The sequence below is a fragment of the Phalangium opilio genome, unplaced genomic scaffold (genome assembly GCF_054372755.1).
Source record: "Phalangium opilio isolate 3A_F unplaced genomic scaffold, DU_Popi_V2 ptg000537l_1, whole genome shotgun sequence".
In the NCBI taxonomy this organism is placed as follows: Eukaryota; Metazoa; Arthropoda; class Arachnida; order Opiliones; family Phalangiidae; genus Phalangium; species Phalangium opilio.
In genome coordinates, this window is record NW_028324243.1 from 1,426,923 (window position 1) to 1,437,172 (window position 10,250).

The window sequence follows — 10,250 nt, forward strand, 5'->3', positions numbered from 1 at the left end:
AATTGTACTGACATTTCAAAGTAACGAAAAAATTAAGTCACTCGCTTGTCAATATCAGCAGTTTCGGGACTAGGTTTTAAGATTCTCCGAAAAACAAAAACACAGCAGCCGAGCATAATGAGAACTAACAACAAATTGTAACTAAACAAACAATTTGTAGGTGGATACGGATAAAGCGTTGCCAATGGAATAAGTATTAAGGCCTGTTCATGCCTGGCTGAAGGTGGGGGACTTTACCTTATTTCAAAATATATATTTCGTCGCATGATGGCGCTCTTTGCTATCCTTCTATAAAGGGAACATTCATAAAAGTAAATTTCCTTTGGTTCATTGACGATTTTAAAAATCTTATTATTATCTTATTAATAAATATAAGTAATTTAATACTGAAAGCTTAAATCGAGAACCGTAGACAGCGCGAGAACTGACGTTGTATAAACGTGTAGGAAAAGAACGTCAACCCAAACCTATTTTTAAAGACCCCAAACATGAGCCTCTATTTATTTTCAAATGGTTCTAATTTTTATTCATTTCATTCCAGTTAATGCAGTCACGAAGGGGAAAGAAGTGAAAGCCGGTAAGAGGATGATAAAGAAATCCATCCTTTTAGCTTTGGGGCGTGTTGCCCCAAGTCAGTCTCCCGGCAGCTATGTATGTCCCTCAGCTCGGCGCTTAAAACATTTCAAATCGAAGCTTGAAAGAGAGAGGAATGGAGGAATACCTATAGCATTGCCTCTGTACGCCCACCTACGGCACCATAGTCTTCCCAGCATCTTAAAGGGATAGAATCAATCTTTTGACTACTAATGAAAAGCTTTCATTTTTTTAAATCAGATAGAACCTAAAATTACGTTTTCAAAAATATATAGATATTGATAGTTTTAATAACTATTTTTAATTAATTTTTAAAAGTATTAGTTTTCGGGGCCGCTCCGATCACTGCTCCCTCTACAGGCGTTTGCAAAAACACGAGCGAAAAAACTAAATTACTCCCACGACTCTCCTCTTGCTCGGAGGTACAGTAGATTTACTCCTAAAAGTAGTTTTCATACTATTCTGCATTTTCGCCAAATTAATATAACTCATTTCGATACGGGGATGCTTTGAAAGTTATAAAGGAAGGTAAATAGTTTCACTGTAATTTTGGTGTTCAAAGTAATAGTTTTACTATGTTTAATTACAATTAAAAATATGTTAAAGCTTAGATTAGGGCCATTAGGCTAAAATATGGCCATACCATTATTATACATGGAAGCTAAGCCTTTGCCAAAATAGCGCAAAAATGTGGTGTTTTGGCCATTACCTGTAACAATTTTGACAAATCTCTATCATCCTTACTCTACAACGTAACCGAGAGTTAAGAGAACAAAGGATAATAAACATGAAAAATCAGAATTATGTTTACAAAGGTCTTATCAAATATGCGCCGCGGCGCTTCCCCAGTGATTGTGACTGTGAAAAGCTACTATACAGTGGTCTAGAGCTCTCTTCATTCTCCTATTTCCAAACAACCAATGAATCAAGAGACATTTGCAACGTCACAGTGTGAAAAACAAGTTGGGCGGTATTTCGCGGCTAGTTTGAATTTCAAAATATCTAACGTACTTTTCTTAATTTTAAACATTTTAATTCGATTTTTTTTGGCACACATAATTTTAGGCACATTTTTTTTACCTAAAACTGCCCTCATCTTGTACTAGTCGGAAAACATTGAACCTATCCCTTTAAGGGGTTAGGTAGGGTCGTACCGGACGAAATCGTAAAGGACGCTCCCTCTATCTTATTAATAGAAGCTAGTTCTCATACAAATAAAATGGCGCTACGCGGCAGCATTTAGCAATCGCCTACCGAAGGAAAGGGCGTGCGCGAGGTACACTGGGAAAGTTACAGTGCCGCGGGTCGACCATCATCATTTCCAAATTGCAATCCATCTCACCTCTCTTGTCCCTGATCGCAGCGTCACTGATAGGATAGCAAAGAGCGCACCTATTGGATATTAAAGGCAAACTAAAATGACAGACATATTGCCTGCGAACCCTACGGCGAACTGGCCTGAACACTTATTCCGTAGGCAACGGATAAAGACAGGTATGTAACTTTGTTAATATTATCAGACTTTTTGATAAGAAAATCATCTGATGCAAGTTGATATTAACTGTTAGTACCTTGAATTTTTACGAATGCTTTTAAGTCGAGATTGTTATTTTAGATTTTTGAAGATATAAAATAGGATCTCTAACACCAGGGTAACAATGCATATTACGATGCCAATACCAAAGATGCGAAATGCGACCACTGTTTGAACTAGCGTTACTGGTGAAAGGGTCTTCTCAGGCACTTGCCATCTCACTTGCTCAGTGACGTACGTCGATTGTAGAAAGACATTATCGAAACATTTAGTTTCAAATAGTCTCTCGACTCTAAAATTAAAAAAAAAATAATAATAATTTTTTTTTCTAAATGACAATAAAAATAGTACATGGTGACAGGAATGTATGGATGGGCTGGAATGGCTAAGGGGGTTCTCGTTGTACCCTTGATGGTGGGAACATAAGGCGAGTCCCTTTTTTTTGGAGAAGTGTATCTCCTCCCCCTACGTCTGTTTAGCTGTCTACCGAAGACGAAAAATGTCATGACTCGTTAAAAAAAGGCATGGCAGAATTGACCTTTTAGATTTTTTAAAGTTAAATGCGCTGATTCGCCGCCGTTCGCGTTCATATTCGATTCTCTCAGCCTAGGCAGAGGACCTAGGGTAGAGGGTGGAGAATTATAACAAACAAGTTTTTTCTTGTCAGTCAATGAATGATTTATTATAATTTAAGTGGTAAATACGATTTTTACGTCGGGCTATGACGTCACTATCGTAAATTAAGCCACGCCAGTTGTTTCCAAGATCATTTCACGCCGATTAGGATTTGACCTTAGCCATTCCAACTCCTCCATACATTCCTGATGGTGATAATAACAGTTTATCGCTTCGAAATATTTTGGCAAGCAATTACAGAAGATCTTAAAGGGAGGGTGAAGTGGAAAATCAAGTGATTTTTTTGTCGATTCTTCCACTAATTACAAGACCAGTCTGCATAGTGAAACATTCAGGAAATACTTCCGAATGATTTTAAAATTCAAATTAGGTTCAAATTTTAAGAATAATTATAAAAAGGACCTCTGAGCAATCTGAAAATTTTAGTGCCGTGTTTTATTTTTTCCTGGTTTGTTTCAATTAAATGTGAAGTCTCTAATTTTTTCTGATTTTTCAAGCAATTTTTTCAATGAAAATTAAATTTTTTTAAGTTTGTTACGCTTAGCAATGGGTCTCGATTTTAGCGCACTTACCTACCGGCCAATAAAAACCTCTTTAGGGATAGTGCCAAATCAGCCAATCCCGTGAGGTTTAGAAAATATTAAGTCGTATGCTGTCTGTTTCAAATAGGAAAAGCTAGTATGGGAAATAAGGTTTTTTTAGAGTGCACTGGTCTGAGTCGACTCGTCACCAGGGGCCCGTCGTCTGCTGAAGTTTGAGGACGATAGTAATTGTGTTGCAGCTTGACTCTGCTGAGTTGTAAAAGATGGGTTTTTAATTTTTTAAATCTCGAAGGTCACAAAGAACACAGATCTTCCCATTCCATAGGATAATAACTAGACATTCTGATATACAACAAAATACGACACGCCACATTTTAATGTAATAAGATTACGAGGGTAATTTGATTTGAAGTGAAACGCAAAGCATAAACCTGCTAATTTTAAAGTTCCTAATCCGCTAATCGTTAAACGATCGAACCCGCGTCTTTCTTTCGAGTTCTAAAAAGTAGAATATTGATTTCCGAACCTAATGCAGACGACGTAAATGAAACTCGACTGATAGCGATTTCCACTGACTGCTCCAAAGAGTGCTCTCAGTGTCAGTAACTGCCCTCAGCGAGTTTTGGAGAGAATAGTTTCGTCAGTGGAACACGATCGAGAGGTCAGAGCGCGCTCTGAATAATCAAAATTGGCGCCGGAGACGAAATTGCAATAAAGTGTGTATATCTTGACGCAAATGGGCCGAAACCAATTAATAGAATTAACATTTCAATTAATTTTCAAAAAATATATTTTTAATAATGATCGACAACGTCTCTGATATAATTATTGGTTTTAGGAAGAGGCGTAATATCTTTAAAGTAATGATAAAACCTCGTATTCTTCATCTTCAGAACTTTAAGAAGATGATTCCAGAAATAAATAAGCATAAGCGAGAGCCTGTCTTCTATGAGATACCCCATGGTCCGCCATTTTAATTTTATTACGTCATACTCGAGCACCGTCGCTCCGTCGAATTTTTCAGAGCACGAAAGAGCAATTCTCGGGCAGTTTTTGGGGTCAGTGGAAAACGCGATTCTGGGCGAGTGTTGCACTCGTGTTCCCAGTGGCGGACGAAAACGCGCCGAGAGTGCACTTAGAGTGCTCTAGTGCAGTCAGTGGAAATCGCTATGAGAAAACCTTTGGGGATTGCCTCTTATAAATCGCGGGCGCTGATTGGCCGGTAGATCGCTTTACCAAAATTCAAATGCATGTTTTGGATACAAAACTTCAATCATTGTTTAAATCTATAAATAGTCCTTCAAAAATCAGTTCAAGGCGCCATATTTCAAGGTAAGAATCAGGATAAAAATACTTAATATCTGTCAATAATGTCTCTTTAAGGTTTTCGTCAAAGTAGAGATTATAGTAATACTGACATAATCATGGTAGTTTCCACGAGCCAAGGAGTATCTACAATCGTTTTCTTAAACGCGAAAACGTAGTTCAACGTTGCCAAAGATTTGTCGCTGATGAAAAGTTTGGGTTTGTAGAAGAGGAAATCGCATGCGACATCAATCGCAAAATGAAGCAAGACTTCCGGAACGAGGAAATCGTGCTGTCCCTCGGCGAGTTTCTCAACGAAAATGGCGGAGGCACTTTCCACAATACTCACCTTACCAATTCTTTCCAAAGAGGTCTTTCCCCGGGGCAATTTGTCTTCCTATTTGTTCGGATGAAGTAACGAAATGTAATTTTTAGTACGGTTTTTACTTTCACGCTCGTAGCTAAAAACCAATTATAACTAAGCCTATGCATGTATATATATACATTGAAGGGTCAGGACAAGGTTTCTACGACAACTAACAGCAACCAAGCTCTCCTTCCCGTCTGAAACTGAATCTCTCCCTGCTATCATACCCGCATTCCCCATCCCCCCACGCCTATATACGCTTTCCAACGAATCGCTTCCATACAGCCGTCCATAAAATTAAACCTAAACCTGAGGCTTGCCATAATCTAACTGGGTGAATTCCTTTACGATGCTAATGTCGTTCCTTTCCCTATAATTCCAAGAGTCGAAAGTGGACCTTTTCTTAATAAGGGTCCCAGAAAACTTGTTTTAGGGCCATAAGAAGACAGGAAAACTGCTGCAAACTCGTACCACAGCGCTACTGCACTTTCTTTTGCAATTCTTTAACAATTCGAGCTCCAAGGTGTAAGGGTATTTTGCCTTAATCGATTTCTATCCACGCTTGTTTTTCGTGTAATCCCGGGTTTCAAACATCCCTACCGCCCACACACACACAGACAAAACACCATCGCAAGCACTAGGTCTGGTTATATAACCACACCTAGCTAAAAATGTAGCGTTGAAGAAGAGCTTAGCAACTGTGAATTATTCGGTATAAAATTTTTAAAACATTATTTCGTAGTTAAAATCAATAGCCTTTACATCAAGAATTCGAGAAATTGTAAAAAGAAAATGTAGTTTTGGAAACTTAAAAGGAAATATGAATCAACGACTCCACCTTCGACTCGCTTGAGGCAGCCATTTTTTGGAACCTGTTGGTGTCATATGGAAATCTCTGTTGCCATGGCAACAACAGAAGTCGTTCTATGTTGCTATAGATCCGCGCTTAGAGCAAGATTAAGTCCTTGCCCTCTTTTACCCTACACATCGCAGCTAGGCTATACAGGGTGTTTCTGAAAAGTCCATCACAAATTAAGGGGCGTGTTTATGGGACCAAACTGAGCGGAAAGTACCAAAGAACATGGGGTGTACAACATTTTGTTACGGAGATATGGCCTTCCAAACATTCGCCCCTAAAACAAGGAAATATCCAAAAATGAGGAGTAACACTTAAGACCGACTAATCAGCTTGTTCAAAATTACTAGACAATTTCAATAGCCTTTAATCGAACAATTGATTTCTACCTTTACTAATCAGAAGCGTATAAATGAGTAGAAGTATGCCTACGGTGGTAATGTAAAATTAATCCCAAGTGACATGATGTTTCAAGATCTTCCCAGCACCAAGTAAAATGGTTCTGATTGAAGGGACTTTTATTAGCACAGCGTAAACAACGTTATTTTCAGGAATTAGTCCAAATGTCCACGGGCGGCATTACAAAAACGAGGCAGTCTTTCGAATGATACTTGGACATGTTGGAAGATCCCTGGCTTGTTCCTGTTATCTCAAACCGTAAAAAGCTACGCAAATCTTCATCATCACGGACAACACTCTTGTACGTTAGGTATGACCTTGAGAAAACCTAAAAGGACATCTCGAATGTATTTGAAAAACGCATCTCCAATTAAGGGGCGTGTTGTTTGTTTCCAACAGAGTAAACTCGCCCAGAGAACAATTACAATGCAGAGCCACGTTTCGGCGTTAATGGCCCACAAAGGTGGTCCCAAACAAAAGAACAAACTTTAATTTGTTTCGTTCAGTAAGTATTTCATGTGTCATAGATAAAACGCCATGATTAATGCACAAAGAAAATGTTATTGACAAGTTTTCAGACCGCGATGCTGAAATGTGGTGGTGCACCATCGTGCATGAACCACATTCTGATTATTAAACCTAAGGGTACGTCTTCGAGTAGTTCTGGTAAATCGTCCCGTAAGAACTACAAGTAAGCCACACCGTTTAACCTGGGCTCTAGGAAATATGGCCCAATTAAATTGTCACCCACGTTTAAGCTGAATTGTACTTTGTGAATTCTAACGCAAGTTGCGTGTGGTTTTTTCTTAATCAGCAAACCAATTGGCGGCTGCTTGTTTTTGGATCGTCCTCGAAAATAGTGAGAACTTCGCCTATTCTTAAAAAACAGAGCACTATGTTTTTTAAGAAAGGAATAAAAGAGGTTTCACGTACATGTGTTTGTTTTATTAAACTCATAATTCAACGAAGTCTGTTACAATGCCTTTCTTCACAAATGCCGAATATGCGGATATGCACCTAATGTATGGACTAGCCGAGGGGAATGCCGCTGCAGCTGTACGCTTGTATCAGGAAAGATTTCCGCAGAGGTGACTACCAAATCGACTGACGTTCGAGGCTGTGGACAGACGTTTGAGGCAAGATGGACGAATCCAACCGGCTGGACCTCAACCTAGAGCGAGAGCCATCCCAGAGGCCGTAGAAGACGAAGTTCTCACCATTTTCGAGGACGAGCCTGAATCAAGTACCCGCCAAGTTGGTCGCCGATTAGGCGTAAACCACACGCTCGTGTGGAAAATCCTCAGAAGCCACCGGTTTCATCCTTTCCATGTTCAAAAAGTTCAAGGTTTGAATCCAGCGGACTACCCACGACGCACGGCGTTTTGTCAGTGGTTTATGGCTAAAGTAAACGATATCGATTTCCCACGGGATTTGTTGGTTACTGACGAAGCTAACTTTTCACGGGATGGTATTATTAACTTACATAATAAACATCAATGGTCCCAGCTAAACCCCCACGCAACTTGCGTTAGAAGTCACCAAGTACAATTCAGTTTAAACGTGTGGTGTGGTATTGTGGGTGACAATTTAATTGGGCCACATTTCCTAGAGCCCAGGTTAAACGGTGTGGCTTACTTGCAGTTCTTACGGGACGATTTACCGGAACTACTCGAAGACGTACCCTTAGGTTTGTTAAACAGAATGTGGTTCATGCACGATGGTGCACCACCACATTTCAGCATCGCGGTCCGAAATTATCTTAACGCGACCTTCCCTTTGCGGTGGTTAGGTCGAGGTGGACCTGTGGAGTGGCCTGCTCGATCACCCGATCTGAACCCTTGTGATTTCTTTCTTTGGGGCCACCTGAAAGACTTAGTTTATCAGACTGAAGTGCCCGATGTTGAAGAGCTACGTCGACGAATAATTCACGGCTGTCAAACAATTCGCGAAACTCCAGGCATTTTTCAACGTGTAAGGGAATCATTTGTAAGACGTGCTAATGTGTGCCTTAACGCGGGTGGTGAACACTTTGAACAATTTTTGTAACTAGTTGCAATTAAATGTTAAAACTTGTCAATAAATTCATTTTCTTCGTGCATTAATCATGGCGTTTTATCTATGACACATGAAACACTTACTGAACGAAACAAATTAAAGTTTGTTCTTGTTTTTGGGACCACCTTTGTGGGCCATTAACGCCGAAACGTGGCTCTGCATTGTAATTGTTCTCTGGGCGAGTTTACTCTGTTGGAAACAAACAACACGCCCCTTAATTGGAGATGGGTTTTTCAAATACATTCGAGATGTCCTTTTAGGTTTTCTCAAGGTCATACCTAACGTACAAGAGTGTTGTCCGTGATGATGAAGATTTGCGTAGCTTTTTACGGTTTGAGATAACAGGAACAAGCCAGGGATCTTCCAACATGTCCAAGTATCATTCGAAAGACTGCCTCGTTTTTGTAATGCCGCCCGTGGACATTTGGACTAATTCCTGAAAATAACGTTGTTTACGCTGTGCTAATAAAAGTCCCTTCAATCAGAACCATTTTACTTGGTGCTGGGAAGATCTTGAAACATCATGTCACTTGGGATTAATTTTACATTACCACCGTAGGCATACTTCTACTCATTTATACGCTTCTGATTAGTAAAGGTAGAAATCAATTGTTCGATTAAAGGCTATTGAAATTGTCTAGTAATTTTAAACAAGCTGATTAGTCGGTCTTAAGTGTTACTCCTCATTTTTGGATATTTCCTTGTTTTAGGGGCGAATGTTTGGAAGGCCATATCTCCGTAACAAAATGTTGTACACCCCATGTTCTTTGGTACTTTCCGCTCAGTTTGGTCCCATAAACACGCCCCTTAATTTGTGATGGACTTTTCAGAAACACCCTGTATAGCTTTTCCCATTCCAAAGAGAGGTATAAATTCCTGCGTATATGTATTGGACGTTGAACTATTCAATAGTATTTTCAACGTGTCGGTCGAACCTTTACTGGTGAGTTTTGAAAAATATGGACATTTTCAAAGTATCTTAGACTTACCCACGACTTGAAGAATTTCAGGGAATCGGAATTATGATGCATCAACAATTTTCGACCCGATAAAGTGAGCCAATCATCCAGGGTGTTAATTTTGACGTATGACTCTTCGTAAGCGTCCGATTTGAAAATGCAGGAGATCCAAATTGAAATGACGGTTACTACCAGTAGCCAAGATCCGAATAAAATTCTCAACGAAATATTTCTAGACATCGCCGTGACAGCTAATAGAAGTGACAATAAGCATTTCATTCATTACGCAATGTCCCAATTTACGTCATTCACATTTTGCTAAAACACGCGTTCATTGATATACTCACGTTCCAAGAAAAATAGAAAAAAGGCATCCCACATTTTAACCAAAAACATCTTGACTTTTGACCTCAGTTTTCTTAGTTTCTTAGAAAAGCACATAATTAGGGACATAATGCACATATACGAGAAGAGCAAAATTAAAACCTGAAATTAAAACATTTACGTGAGCTTTCAAGTATCGAATAAAATATATCAGAGAGCAATTGCATTAAAATGACAAGTGGGGAAAGAAAATTATTACCTCTCCGGGTCATGAGGAGGATCTAAATTGGTTTTAATTGACAATAAAACTAGTTGATAAACAGCAACATGTTTTATTCAAGACGTTATCTCATATTCGCCTTAAAAATATACACACCTATTTCATTAAATACGATAAAGAACATATGCTTAAAATATCGTCGTAAAAATTAATGTTGGAAACTCTTTCAGTTCCAACAGTCCCCCTTAAAGTGGGTGAACCTTATTATTAAATAATTTCAAAAAATTGTTTTTTCATGAAATGCGAACCGATTTAACGAAACTTTGTAAATATAACAAGTTGTCAACCAAATAAAACCTCTCCGAGTCGAGACGCAATTAAGATGTTTTTCTTAAATAATTAAATAAATATAATTGGTTTTAATTATTTTAATCGTCATTAATTTACCTTAATTCTAGT

At 38.8% G+C, this 10,250-nt stretch overlaps 1 long non-coding RNA gene across 1 annotated transcript; it reads left to right on the forward strand.

Annotated features, from left to right (window-relative positions):
• Positions 1–5,368: 5,368 nt before the first annotated feature.
• Positions 5,369–8,329, forward strand: LOC149588732 (uncharacterized). The gene is made up of 3 exons (XR_016379771.1): positions 5,369–6,543; positions 6,633–6,738; positions 8,023–8,329. It is a non-coding gene; the product is annotated as an uncharacterized LOC149588732 (long non-coding RNA).
• The last annotated feature ends 1,921 nt before the right edge of the window (positions 8,330–10,250 follow it).